The sequence below is a fragment of the Typopeltis vanoorti genome, chromosome 22, assembly GCF_054136105.1.
Source record: "Typopeltis vanoorti isolate ZY-2024b chromosome 22, IOZ_Tvanoo_1.0, whole genome shotgun sequence".
NCBI classification, from domain to species: Eukaryota; Metazoa; Arthropoda; class Arachnida; order Uropygi; family Thelyphonidae; genus Typopeltis; species Typopeltis vanoorti.
The window spans coordinates 31,681,711-31,697,294 of NC_143570.1; the positions used below are offsets into that span (position 1 = coordinate 31,681,711).

A 15,584-nucleotide genomic window follows, 5' to 3' on the forward strand; every position below is an offset into this window, starting at 1 on the left:
CACTGCAATTAACACACATATTTTCAGCATTGTTTTAGTTTCCTTGCAGCTAAAGCCATTGAATAATAATTGTAATAATTCCAACATGGACCTACGAGAGACGCTTTTTATTAAGTTTATTTGACTGAAGACGAATTAGCCGTTCTAGGCAGAGAAATGAGCTTTATTCCCAGAAACTGGAAATGATCCCCCCCCCCGAATTATTGTATCCAATAATTCGGGGCAAAAAAAAAAAAAAAAAAAAAATATATATATATAATTATACTACTGTTTTTATGTGTGTTGGGTGTTTAATGATCCCCTGGCACGAGAGATCTCAAAACCATAGTGATGCTGGATATAGTGGTTAAGGCGGTAGACAGAGTCTATTGTTGTGTCGTTTTGAATAGTTGGAGCTTGCAGTCTTCGAGAAAAAACGGTAGTGTAAGGAAGACTGTTTCAAAGAACAGAAGTATATGGAATGAAAGAGGAAAATGGGAAGTTTACCGTAAGTTTGAAGCTAAATTGTTTATAGATGACCATGAGGTGCTCGCTCATGTTTTTGCATATTTGGAAGAAAGCGAAGGCATAAGTGGTGGCCAGTCCGGCGAAGCAGCGCCCATGAAAATGCCTACAGAAAAAGAAAAAAAAAATTATGCAGAAACATAGCATCTATAAAAAGCTGATTGGAGTGAGTCTGTGAGAAAGGATCATTTGTTAAATGGACTTTCCTTTTCTTAATCGTCCATTTTTTGATGGACCACCGCAAATATGAAAACAGTATTCTAAGATTGGAAAAATTAGAAATTTATGTAGTGTTAGGAATATCATCTTGAACAGAAGAGGATGCCAAATTTTATGGAGTCTAAAGGCTGTAAATGTGATATGCTTGTCCCAGAAAAATCTATAGATGTGTGTTTGTTCCCCCAGGGAAAAAAAAAGCTGATGGATTTACAAAAAAAAGCTATAAATTTAAGTCAGTTCAAGAAGAAATATCTGATATTGATTGGAGACCTGAGTGTTATCAATTACAATCCGAGTACACAAACTAAGTAATACCAAATTCAAAAGGCCAATCATAAGATGGTTGTTTGGTAAGTAGGTCTCTCTGCAGAGGCCGATCGGATGTCCTGGAAATGTCAAGAACGACTACTCGAGTTTTTTCAAACTTTCCATGACTTGTGTCCAAGGTTGGATTATGGAGGCTTTAGTGGCGGAATCCATATTAGTGATTACTGATTAATTGTTGGGCCTCCAAACTGGTGAAATTGGCTCTCAAAATTATTTTTGGGAGGACTGAAGGACATTTGGACCACTCTTTTTTGACTGCCTTTTGTCTACCCTTTTTGGAAGGGATTCAATATGAGTTTGCTGCTCCTGAGAAGTTTCATATAATAGAATATTTTCTTCAGTGGGCTGTCTATGGTTACATCATACGTACAATATTTAATAAAATAACTTCGAAACCAAAAAATTTCGTCTGCTTAGCTCTGGTAAAATATTACAACTCGAAGCTTTGCTTGAATCTCTGATAGTGCTGGAGATTGCACGTATTTCTTTGTTTGTAATATTTAATCATTCCGAAACTTAGATTTTCTTCTTCCTGTCTTGCAGGAAGAAGAAAATCTACTCAAAAAAAAAAAAAAAAAAAATCCCCTTCCCAAAAATAGATAAATAAACAAAAATAAAGTTATGTAAGTCAGCGCTAGACAAAACTTGTGCGTTGGGTTTAAAATTCCTACAAATTATTTTCGTTTGTTTGTATCGCTCTACTAAACCGATCATAGGATAGTTTATCTCTTTAATAGGCATCTAAGCTGATAAATGATTGTATTTCTGGAATATATGTCTTATTTATTGTTTCGTACTGTCTGAGCAAATACATTATTCAATTCGGCGCCTACTTCCATCTATTACTCTACTGCTCTTGGAGATCTAATAATAGTTTTTAAAACTTCTGCTGTGACGATCCCGGATCCCGTTATGTGCCAAATACGACCCTGCTTCACCGTAAAGATACATAGATATGCGTGTGTTGTCCTTGCGCAGTATTACTGACAGCCAATATACTGCGCAGCTACTATTTACTGGTTTTAGCCATCAGGGTGTTAGATTATTGTACACCTTGATTGTTTTTCCTTTTAGTTGTGCGTGTGTGTGTATGTGTACGAACGGAAGAGGTTTTATCAAGAGTTTGGGCTTCCGTTTTTACGTATTTAAAAATGTAATCCTTTCGAAAAAAAGAAAAACATACTTCTTTAGTTGGGTAAGAATTGCTTCTTGTTTTTTTTCCAATTTACACTTTCATAGAAACAACTGCTGCATTTTGTTCTTGTAGTCTACTATTCATTTTTGCTGATGTTTTATTGGGAATGAACGTGTGGCAAGAGCATTGTGTTACGATGTGTTTTCAGATGAATATTACGCAAATATTTACTTGATCGTTGTTATTGTAAGAAAATTTGTAATAATCAATTTTGAAAAGTTATTAATTTTTAACTTGCTTTTACTGATATATGTTTTATTTAAATCTGTATGTGTTAAAATACTTTGTCACTTTTGTTTCTCTAGATTTCTTAATTTATTTGGTTTAATATCAAAGATGTGTCTGGCTATTCGTTTTTAATATACAGCATTTATTTTATGTCACTAAATGATAATAGTAGTAGAACATTTCGATGAATTCTTTTGAGCGCTTTTATTGGGCCACTGAAACTCTCACGGACCTTCACGGCTGTGTGATTTCGCAGAGGTAGCGGTATCATTATAAACTGCTGCTTTGAAGTAGTACATATACCGTACAGTAGTGGATTCGGGAAAGGAGGATGACAGGGAAGGGACTATCTCTCTATCTGTCAGAAAGAATCTAACAGTTGTTATTTCTAGTTAAATAACAGGTTTTCTTAGTATTGTATCCATATAAAATAAAATTTAAAAAAATCGGTTCATTGCCAACTTGGACATGCATCATCGACCAATATAAGCAGTAATCAGTGCATTAAAAATCAATAATCAGTGCATGTTTCTGCTGTACTCCAAAAGATATTTAAATAATAATAAACACGTTAATCCGTATATATCTATGTCTCTAAAATTCCTACGGTACCTCGTGATAATGCAATAATTTGATATTTAGTATGTCTATAGAAGACATACTTAAAGCCATAAGAAATATTTAAGAATGGCAGTCCTAGATTGTAAAACTGGTAAAAATTATAAGGTCGACTTTTTATTTCATATTAAAAAAGTAATTAAAAAGAATGTGGAGTTGTGTGTCAAAAAAAAGTGTCCACATTAGTTGACAGTATGTCATTATAAGCCAAATTAGACATTAGCTTGCAAATTCATTATATAATTTGAAATGCTAGTAGAGAACAAGCACACAAAGTGATAGTAGTTTCAATAGATGGTGAGACCAATATTTAAATTATTATTAACCGTGGTGATAACAATTTAAATAATTATTATCACCACGAAGTAAGACTGATTGGGAGATCCATACTAAACCATTATTTACACTATATCAAGCATATCTATCCTTAAAGTGACTCACTTTCAGAGCACTCACAGCCACCTCTAGCAATCTATTCCACTCAAACTATCCTCCAAGAAATCTAGTTCTCACATCTTTGCTAACCATTTTAGCAATACAACCCAGTCAGTCCCCACAGATTGCAATTTTTTATTCTTTAATTGCCGTCAAACTTTAAAAATGTAAATGTTCTGTTCGTTATTTAATATTTTAATAATTTATATTTAATGTTTCATATTGAATATTCAGCTTAATTTCATTCAAACATTCTAAATGTATTTATTGAAGAAATCAAAAAGACATTTGAGCTACAAGAAAATGAGAGAATGCTTCATTCAATCCTCAGTAATATGTAATATATATATATAATTTTAAATGTAATTTCGAAACTCAAAATACCAGTTGTTAGTGACTTTTTTTTACATTAATTATATCGCCAAGAAGAATAAAAGATGGGCTAAAGAATCGCGATATGCGCACTAAAAAGCGATATAGCATAATTAGCACGCCACGCACACATTGAAAGTTCTAGTAAAATTAGTTTTGAAATAAATGCTTAAGTAAAAACAAATGTCAAAATATTCAGTATTTATCAATCTATCCTAAAATCAAGTAATTTCAGCAGTTTTGGGTGTAAAAAGAATACTGAGCTAGCTCTTGCTAACAAACAACCAAAAATTATTTTTTCAGACACATACGCACACAATTTTTTAAAAATTTATTATTATTATTTTTTTTTTACAGTTCGACTACAATTATTGCATTATGCTTGACAGCGATTTGTTCGTCTGCTAGTTAATTCTGAGAACAGTCACTAGAAGTTATCATGCGAAACTAGTGTGTGTGGTATTTTAAGCTATAACTGGCGCAGTAATGTCAACTGTTTGATTGATGTTCAGGAGCCTCATTGTTAGTGTAGCACACATGACTAGATGTGTGTGACCTTCAAAGAATCCGGAAAACATATCAGTTTATTATGAGGGTATTATTAGGGAGCCGAATTGAAGGTTACGAATATCAAAATGATAGGTTTATTTCTATCAGAAAGGTACGGTTTAGGATAGAGATTTGTATAATTTTTAGGTAAATGATGTCTTATAAATACACTAGTTCTTTAAAAGAATTTTTTTTTTCTTTTAAAGGAAATTATATGTAAAAGTAGAATCTCTTTTTTGGATATTACAAAATCTTTTGGTAGAAGATTAACAAGATTTTTTAAACTTATTGCAATACGTAATTAATCAAAATACGGGATTGTTAGCTCGCGAAGAACATTAATTCCACACAAAATGCGAGAAGTTCTAATTTCATTTTATTTAGATGTTGATAGTTTCGTGAAAAAATATATTTTAGAATGCTTTAGGGGCGATTCAATTTTGGTACTGAGATATCGACTTTATTATCGCTCTATTAAATGCTGTTTACAGAAGTTATTCATTTGCAAAACGTGTTGCTAGATCAAACTTTTATTGCGTTCATTTTAAATCATTTGCTGATTGTAACCATTTTCACATTGTAGTTTGCGATGCTATGCTAGGCTATTGTATGCTCTACTTTACTTACAGTATACGTTGAGAATTATGTTAATATTATTTTTTTTATCTTAAATTAAATATTTGATAATTCATTAAACTGCATTTAATAATAATTCCTTTTAAAGGAATTATTTTTGTTTGTGGCTGATCCACGTAGAGAACATTTTTTCATATACTATTGTTCTGTTTTGTTTTGTTTTTTTGACGGGGGCGGGGGATACGTTTCGCAAACATGTTAAACGTTTTAAAACACAATAAATGAAACTGTGAAAATACGGTTATCGTTCTTGAACTCTCCGTGCGTATTTTAGCTAATAATTATGAGCATTCACGCTCGCTCTTTGACCCCCAGGGTTTCCACTCTGTACCGCTTAATCCAGATTGCTATTTTTAGGGGTAAAGCAGATCACAGCTGCTGCATGCGACCGAGTTAATAACTTGCACCGACGTGTTTAGCATTGTTTAGTTCCCCGGATTCCATGTAGTGGATGTTCGGTAGCTGCGTTTCCCCCATACACCTGGTCTCTTCGTAGGAACGTCGGTGGTGGACATCTGGACTTGACAATCAAAGAACCAGCAGAATTTATTTCGGTTCTTTAAAGATATTCAGGTTTGCTAAACTGTACGAACGAGATTTTTATAAAAATATAATTATAGTAAACATTTTAAGTTACTTATTATAATTAATTAGAGATAGTAATAGTGTATAACCAATGAATTGAATTAAATTGAATTTATCACGTGGTCTTAAAGCACTTGTCGATTGACTATATTCCACTAATCCAACAATATCGGTAATTATATTAATGAAGCACTTTGATTTTAAGGAAAGAGCACTTGTAGTTAATTGTCACTGGTTGACGTGTTGAGTTCAAGAGACTCACTATAAAAGGAAGCTGATGAGTAGAGATAAGGAAGTCATTATTTTTAGAGGGCTATTAAAGGCGCCATACATGCACGCGTTTTATTTAGATTTGTCTGAGCAAGTCATATCTGAGTAAAAATCTTATTTTCTGAACGAATGTTTCGTCCAAATGTTACACGTTAATTTTTACCCAGATTTGTCTGTGCAGTTTCTTTCTTTCTTCCTTTTTTTTTTTTTACTTGAAGCTACATGGCTTGCTGAATATAAGAATTGGCAACACGATTGAATTAATTTGTTTTAGCTGTTAATTGCAGTGTACATCATCAGTATTTGTTTCTGATTTTCTTCAATTTTATTGCTTTTTTTATTCCTTTCGAAAAGTGTTTGAAAGAGCCTGTTTTATCCACAACTTTAATTTTCTGAATCACATCTGCGTATATTATTCTTGTTTTATGGTCCATTTGCTGTAGTCTTTAAACTTCACCTTGCACACATTGATTCTTGGATGCTGCAATTTGATAAATTCTATACGTAATTTATGGGGAATGGGACAGTGGCGTAGCTAGAGCTGTTGCCGCCCCTCTCAATACCAAAAATATTACAGAAAGTCAAAACGGCGTAGAGGGAAATAAATTAAAACACTATGTTTATTTTTGAAGTAAAACTTTAATTTCAACATTCTAAAATATTATTTTTTCTTGCTTTTCTGTTAGCAAAATCGTCGATGACATTGGCGAAGTCTATTTCATAGTAATGTAGGTAATTCTTAATCAATTTTATTTAGAAAAACTCCTCTCACAACTAGCAACGCTTACAGCGATTGTGAAGATAATTCGCAGTAGTATTACAATATTTGGAAATGAGTTCTGGAGAAACGGTATTTTAGAATTAATTGTAAAAGTTCAAAAAGGTTCAAAGTGACGCCCGGGGTGAACCTCCTCCCCCTCCGCACCCCCCCCCCCTTAGCTACGCCACTGGAATGGGAAAAACTAAACGAAATCGTAGTTTATCCCACACACGTTGAAGATCAATCTGATTGTGTACGGCCGCCTTAAGGCACGGATCATACCACACCTGGACTACTGTGGACAGAATAGTAGTCTGGTTTTCTGAGGGGAAAATAGAAAGGTCAGAAAAAAGATAATTTTTCAGAAAAAAATATTGCCTTCATCTATTGAATTGTATATATGGATAGCTGTTTAAGAGATCACAATAAATATTTCTAATCTCCGGTAATTATATGTTCATAAATGACGTTAAACATGGGCATAACAAGTGAACAAACATATAAAGACTTTGATTGTGCCGTTTACTTTTATTTAGTGCTAATGAACAGGAATGCTTTCAGATTTTCCTTAAGGTTGTTGGCCTTTCTTATTTAAGGTGGGACCTTCCGAGAAGATGAAGTAGAGAGAGAGAAAGGAAAGTCGAGTCTTCAAGTTTATTCCCCCTCCGGTAGAGTGCTTAACCTCTTTATTATTACTCGAGGCTAGTAGCACAGGAAAAATGAATTTATCAATGCCCGTCAGTTCGCTTTATAGACCAAGGTTGTTACTGTTTAGAGGGGATGAGCTTTTTATTGATGCTACTTCAAAAGGATGAATAAGAAATTCCGGAAATAAAAATGAAAAGTTTTACCTTCCCGTGGATTTTTAAGTTTGCTTCGAATACCTTGAAGAAAAGTACATATTGTGGCAAGTCATTGATCCCTTAACCATTTTCCGTTTTAATCAAATTCAGTATGCAGCATATTTAATTAAAATTAATTAGTTACAATTATTCCCATGGATTAAAATTAACCGAATATGCAGTTTTTCAAAGTGGATGAGTGATATATAAACATCAAGCTTACAAATAATTATAAGGACCTAAATGCAAAGAGTTTTTTGCCTACTTTTGTTTCTGATGCAGTACCATTTATTGAAAGAAAAAGAATTTTTTCAGTAGAAACAATATTCAGCGTTAATTTGTTTTAATTCTTCGAATAAATAATGGGAGTGTAAAATTTTATTTTTAAGACGACAAAGAACAGTCTATGAAATAGTTTTATGCTCATCCAGGAGCGGTTGGTTGGTCAACCTTATAGTACGTTAGTATAGCGATGGGAAATACTACTAGTAGTATATTCCATACTATAGTAGAAATACTACTTGGTACTAAATACATTGAAAGCTAAATGAAAAAACAAGGACGATTGTATTTCACATAAAAAATCCCTTTTTTATACCTTTTTTTTCGTTTTTTTTTGTTAGAATTTCAACAAACTATCATGCGACATTCCAATCAAGTTTTATTATTAAAAGATTTCGTAGTTACTACAAAGTATACTCCTAAGTGATTCGATTTAATTCAAGGCAGAGTATCTTAGTGATAGAGGGATGATAGAAATGATAATGATAGAGAGCATGAAATTTTGAGATGATTAAATTCCAAAAAGAAATTATTGGCTAATACAGGGGTACAAAATGCACTGAAATTCAAGATGGAAGTATTTCTCCATTGCGATAGGTTAATTAGACCGTTGAAATTGCAATAATGCAGGATGAAGTAAGAGAAGTGGTGACTCAGATAGTGACTGAATTGCCATGGTTACTCAAACGAGTAACCATAGTCATTCAGGATCAACCTTTCAAGGGAAGGACCAGGATAATACACATCGGATCAATTCATTAAAAGGGTGTAAGAAAATGTATTATTATTCACATTGAAACAAATGTTATCTGCATAAATGCGATAGTAGAGATAAGTTAATATGAAGTCATTCTTTTGCCTTATCTATCGATGCAGTTCATTTGTGTTGATATGACATTTATACATCGGAAAAAGGGAATTCCTGGGTATTGACGAAGTTTATCATTGTCAAACAGTCAACAGTTTTATCAGATATTATAAAAGTAACCCATGTATAAACTACGAAAAAGGAGGCGAGAAATGAATGTGGCCTGCAGTGAATTGAAAACATTTCAAACCAGTGTCAGTAGCAAGATTGACAGTGCTTGTTATCTACGATGTAAATATACATAGTCGAAAATAGAACGAGAGAATTTATCAGGTAATATTAATAAATAACTCAGAATAGGAAATCAGCAATGAATTAAGTTGCATTCAAAAAAAAAAAAAATAAATAAATAAAATAAACAGTTCGACAGAAATTTCAGTTATATTTAATCCAAGCTGAATTCTTGGAATACCTGAGTCATTAGTAATCCTGCAGAATTATTGTGATAAGTACAAAGTGTAATCAGATAAGCGATAATGGTGAAATACTTCTGATTACGAGGAAATACCACACAATACAAGAGACAGCGTAACCTATTTTAACTTCATGTATAACAGAGGAGATCGCAAGTGCCAGGAGTATTATAAATATGGCAACAAACACAGTTAAAGAAATTATTCAGAGTTGGAGTAAATAAGCAAAAGTAAATCAGGATAATTGGTCCCGCATTAATATGGGACTAATTATCCGGATTGATTATCCTATTGACTAATTATCCTAAAGTCTTACAAAATCATTTGGAATCTGTTAAAGGATATCAGCATATATGCAGCAATCTGGTGAAGGATTATGGTAAAAATAGCAAAAATTAAAAAAAGTGCATTATTCAACCCTTATCTCTTTCAAGTTTCATCCAGCCGACTCACCTAAAATCTTTGGTGTTTGACTTGATGGAAAGCAGAATTGATAAACATAACATATGAAGTATTCGCATAATATCTCTATTAATACAACTACTCCAACCAACGTATTTATAGCCCGCTATTATGTCATTACATTGCTTGAATATTGAACTGATTACTGATATCAGCGAATAACAATGTTGAGGCATTCCTCCACAGTAATTCATTATCATTGCACATTGAACGTCTCAGAGATCGATGTGACATACTTTCATGGCATTTCACGTAATTTACGTACTAAATCTGTCTGATTTCAATCAAGGTTAAAATAAATCGATAAATTTGAGCGAAGAGTTCTTTAGAGTTGACGAACAAAGCAACTATAATGTCCCCTAACGCGATGTTGTGAAATACACCTAAAAATGGTCATATTTCCAGTATCCAAGATGTGTAACCAAAATTCTTAATACTTGGAAAGGTGAAGCGACTGTAACCCGAGGACGATGGTAATGCATTGCAAGTAAGCAGCGTACTGGAAGATATTCATTACCATTCATTTATGCACTAGTAAATCGGATGGGAAGAAACATAGCACATGTTTAATAAAAACATTAAACTAACGCTTAATTAAAGTTGAGAGCTCCAGAATCAGACGATCTCCAAGAGAGAGATAAGGCGGTGAAACAATCTGCAAACGCCCTTTGTCATAACCGTGAACCACTCCCTGAATCGTGAGCTGTAATAGTAGACCGGATGGGCGCATACATAATTTCAGTTTACAAAAATAGGTCAAAGACTGACGCGACAAGCTACAACCCGATAAACTTATCTCAGTAATAGGAAAATTCGCTCAGAACGTTTTTTCGAAACATTTAGATGGAAACAATATTCTAAGCGGCTCTCAGCACAGGCTTTTTACAAAACAAAAAAGCTAGCAAACCTGTTTAGCTATTTATGACACCAACACCAGAGTTAGATGCAGGGAATTTGTTTCAGTACGTATATTTAGATTTTAGCAAGAGGTCTTTGATACAGAAACACTACATGCATTTATTTTTGAAACACAGAGCTATCAGATTACAATGGAAAGCGTACTACTGAGTAAAGGACTACCGTAGCTAAGAAGTAGCGGGTGACCTGAAAGGTTATGCTTCGGAATGAACTAAAATAACCAGTAGTATAGATCCCCCCCACTCCCGATCTTATTGGGATCGTGATTGCTCTTGGTTTTATTAATGATATCTAATGTAATATATTAAATCGCACCGTGATTGAAGGATAAGAAGAATCTGATAGTATGCTCAGATTCTTCAGATGTTAGTTAGCTCAGATTCTTCAGATGATAGTATGCTCAGATGCTTCAGATGATAGTATGCACCGAAATGGATAAAACTCAGTAATGAATTTTCTCAGTGATATTTGAAAAATATTTTTCATCTCTCTCTCTCTCCAGAGTAATATTTCCGTGTGCAAAAGTTTTGTCATACTGGACTGCTGAAAACTGTGTAGACTTGTGCTGACGGCAATTTTTTAAAAGCCATTTTTCAGGAGATATGACACATATCTATGTAGAAATTAAATGGATAAATTAAATAATATCGAAGCTGTTAACATTTTGCAAGTGGAAGGCAAGACATGCAAGAAAGTGGGTATGCCTTTAAAATCCAACAGAAAAATAATAATATTAAAGGAAATTTAATTTCAAAACCCAGAGTAATATTTTCGAAAGCAGAAGGCTGTGAGTAGCTGAAATAAATAGCTTGCAAAATGGTTAAAACATTCAATTAAATTGAAAGGGATTTGGATAAATATTGTTAAAGACTGGAGAAGAAATACTAATACTTAAGGAGGCGGAGAAGAAAGAAATATGCCAATACCTGTGTTTGCATTTCGTTAGGAATTCTTATTAAAAAAAAAAGTCACATGGGAATGTCCTTTTCTTAGAAAATACGTACATCACGCTTGTTATTTTTGGGTAGAACATCAATGTTTTGTTTTAATTTTTGTACCTTTGCGTAGATGTATATAATCCTTGCTTTCTGGCATCTGATTCGTTTTACTTGCTTTACCATACACATAGTTACGAATCCAATCGTCGTGTGATTACGAGCCGTGACCAATGTCATTAAAGTTCGTCTTAGGGTAACGAACGTGCACACATGGACACCACCCACGGACTGTGGTGATGACTACGCAAGGGAAGAGGGAAAATTCTTATGCCGATTTTCAGACCTCATTTGGGTGTTTCGTTTTCCGAAAAGGAACCTAGTATGGTAATTGGGTTACACCCTCTTTCCCTCATGTAAACTTTTTTTTTTTTTTTAAATATTTTTAAGCGAATCTTAAGCTTTCCAAGTAAGTACAATTTTTTTTTTCTTGGTAAGAAAGAGCAAGAAAACTGTTTTTTTTTTTGTTTGTTTGTTCTGAGAAGAGAAGCTGTTTAATCGTCTGTGTTTTCTTTTTCTTTTTTTAGTTGTCTTTGGATGACAGAGGGAGAGAGTGTAATAGAAAAATAAATAAATAAAAACTGTTCTTCGTAATTTAGACTGGTCTGTAGAGAAGTTAAACTGTCTTCCACTATCGCTATTTGGATTATACTTCTTTAACTACTTGAAAATTTCACCAAAGTGTTTAAATTGAAAATAAGAAAGAGTGTTTGCAATTATATTCACTCTTTTCGCTTCGTTATTAACCTAATTAATTCAGATTAACAGGCTGTATTATTTCTAGCAGTCCCTTCACTGAAAGAAAATATTATAACGTCACCATTTTACTGAACGACACGTGACAAAAATACAGTCAGAGTATTTCAAAATAATCGTACGTCCCGAACATATTTTCAGAAAGATTTGTACAGTTCTTACATTAAAAAATCAGTAAGTTTGATATTGTACTAATTACTTTCACAGTGAGTGCAGTCTGCAAAACTATATTGTGAAAACTGGTAATTATAGAATAAGGATTTTGTATGCGACTCAGTGCATACCCAGTGAAAATGGATGATTGATCAGAAAAGCCTATGAAAGCGCCTCCTATAAATTTTGTTGATATTATGGATTAGTTGAATGCGTTGACTCAGTGCTTTTTAATTAGATCGATTAAGAATCGCGAACAGGAATGAAAGAAGTTTCGTTCTAGCTCAAAGTACATTAAAATACTTTTGCAAGCTCCATTTAATACCAATAGCATCAGTGCTTCTAGGAGTTTGTAATAATTTATAAGAATTCATTTGTTGAAATTTATATTTCTATTTATCCATTTTGCTCTTCGTATTTCTTTTTAACAATGTAAATATTTGCATTCTTTCTTTTATATACGATTTTCAGAATAATGAAAAGTAAACTTTGGAAAGTGGACTAAAGTAGCGTATTAAGTTTCTTTTAGATAACACAGAAAGATAATTTGACTCTCGCATAAAAGTAAAGTTAGCCATCACTGGCTTAGTTCATCGCTCTCTTATGATACACAAGTACAGTATATTGCCATTTCACTACGACACTAATGCCATTTCCGCCTCATAGATATAGCGATGTTATCATCGTAATATCAGCAAAGGTCAATAAACTAGAAAATGCGCCTTTGTGTCGCAAATAATCGCTACGATTTTATTAGATTTGAGGCACCAGTCTTACGAGAAAGTTTACCATGTATAACGTTTTTCGACGATTGATTACCAAGTAATTCTTATCTCTGAGAGAAGTATACATGGATTACTGGCTATTTACTACAGCCAAACTCTTTCAGTGTTGACACGTGGATTAATTTTCAGATAATATAAAAAGAAAAAAAAATTGCAGAACGTTTTCTCCAAAGCATTTATTATTTAGAAATGACACTAGGTTTTTTATTAGGTGAATAACCTTGTGTAGAATTATGCTGTCCTGCAACGATGACATTCACATGTTTACATTCATTAATAAACTGGAATGTATAATCCAGGAACTCCTATTCTTATTGAAATGGATGTGACCCTTGCCGGATTTCTTTCACATTTCTAAATCCACTTATTCAGTTTAAAAAAAAAAAAAAAAAATGATGGCGTCAATGAAGCGCGCACGTGTGAGGATCATGTTTTTCTTGTGCTACTTGAAACTTAGAGAACGTTGTTTCGAAAATATGTATAAGGCCAGTGAGATAATCGGAAACGAAGTAATAAGGATGGAGTCGTTTATTTAAATTAAACATATTAAATAACTGAAATCCGCCTTTTCTCATGACATTCAACCCGATTTAACACACAGCTATATGAAACTACTTAATAAAATGTCATATTAATGTTTTTTTTAATAAAAGAACATTGTATAAACACAATTTTATCGAAAAATATCGACTATAGTGCATAGTATGATTTTTTAAAAACTTTTCTTATTAAAAGTAATGGATATTATACTCGTAATTAGGTTACAGAATAATAGAACTGACGCTACTATTACAACTGACTTACCCAGTATGTGTGAAGACTTTCGTCTATTCCTTTTCTTACCTAGACTTTTTTTTTTTTTTTCAGTGAACGCCAAAAATGTGAAACGCAAGTAGTAATGGAAATAAATTTCTTGGTCACATTTACGTCACAGGTTTTGTCACGTGCTCTCCAATTCCCGTCCCACCGAATTATGAAAACTTCTACAGAACCACTGGTCTATTTTTAAACTGGTTGTGTGGAAATTTATTATGCGTACTACATTGAATCTTCATTCTCTTCAACTTGCATTAAATGCAATTGTATACATAATAATTAGTTTGCCGGGGACGTCGTTTGGAGTCCTCTAAAATAAGCAATTATAATTACTTGGTCGATGGCTACCTATTCGTGCTTGCACCTTCACCGTGCTTTGGTTAATATCATTTATGTCTGTTACATGAGTTCAGACATAAATTTATGTCTGGTAATGTTCAACTTCAAATTAGACAGTGAATTGGAACCAGAAGTTAAACAACTAGCCTGCTACTGAACAAATCTTTTGGAAGATCAAGAACACTGGAAGAAAATTTGGCTACATTCAAAAATTTCAAACACGAAATCTTATGTGCGTTTGTGTTGCAGTTTTTCCTTCACATTAAATTTCAAGATCATTAGTCACGAAAAGACTAAATTAAATGAAAGAAACTCACCTGAAATTAAAGATATCTGATATTTCACTTTCTTATAAGCAATTGCCATTTCATAAATAATTCCATTTTCTTTCGACAATAAGAATATCAAAGTACATAGTACAGATGGCATCAATGGCGATATCATATTAAAAACGCGGATATTAGGAAAGAACTTGACATTGTTAGCATCCAGGAATGCGTTAGCAGAGCTAATCTCAGATGGTATGGTCACTTGTAATGCAATTCCCTTTCGAGATGCAGACTTTTCTTTTTTCTGACTAACCGGCCGAAATACACGCATAACAATTTGACAGGCATAAGTACATCTAGATCATAGTTGTGATTTCCTTATCGTAATATCTTAATTAATCCGGTTGAATCTAACTCACAATCCTCTCCTCCATACACACATACATAGGTGCGTACCTACAATATATTTCTGCTTTTTTTTTTTTTTTAACACTAAACAGAGCTATCATGCTCGTCTAGAGCAGACTTTTACAACCTCCCCAAGACAGGATTCGAACCCATTGTTTGGAGATCAGGTACGCTATTCACACGGGCACTCTTGGGTCGAATCTGTATACATATATAAAAGATGCTGCATGGCTATAAAATTAATTTGAAACTACATTTTTCAGGTATATGGTACCCGAAAATGTGCCATGTTCTGGAAAATGGTAAAATTACTTATATAAATATGAATGACTAAGCATAGTGTTTCTACGCATGTTTAACACCAAAGAAAATCGAACAATTTTCGTGACAACACTTCGATAGAACTTCTTTTCGTATTGTAACTAAGAAATTGGTAGGCAATTTTTAAAAAGGGGAAGTAGAAGTGTAAATACGAACATTAGTTCGAGTGATCAGCCTTTTCCTTAAAATTAAATAAGATGGGATTGTAGCAGTTTAACGTACTGTTGTATAAATGAACTCTTGTTCATATAATTTTAAC

General features: G+C 33.2%; 1 protein-coding gene across 2 annotated transcripts in view; it reads left to right on the forward strand.

Annotated features, from left to right (window-relative positions):
* LOC150094280 (uncharacterized) overlaps positions 1 to 15,584 on the forward strand; it is a 146,380-nt gene that overhangs the window by 25,531 nt on the left and 105,265 nt on the right. The window contains exon 1 of one of the 2 annotated variants that reach the window (XM_090411970.1): positions 2,096 to 2,245. The exons of the other annotated variant lie outside the window; for it this stretch is intronic. The gene's annotated coding sequence lies outside the window, so the exon portion shown is untranslated. Of the gene's footprint in view, positions 1 to 2,095; positions 2,246 to 15,584 lie in introns of those variants that run through there. 2 annotated transcript variants of the gene reach the window in all.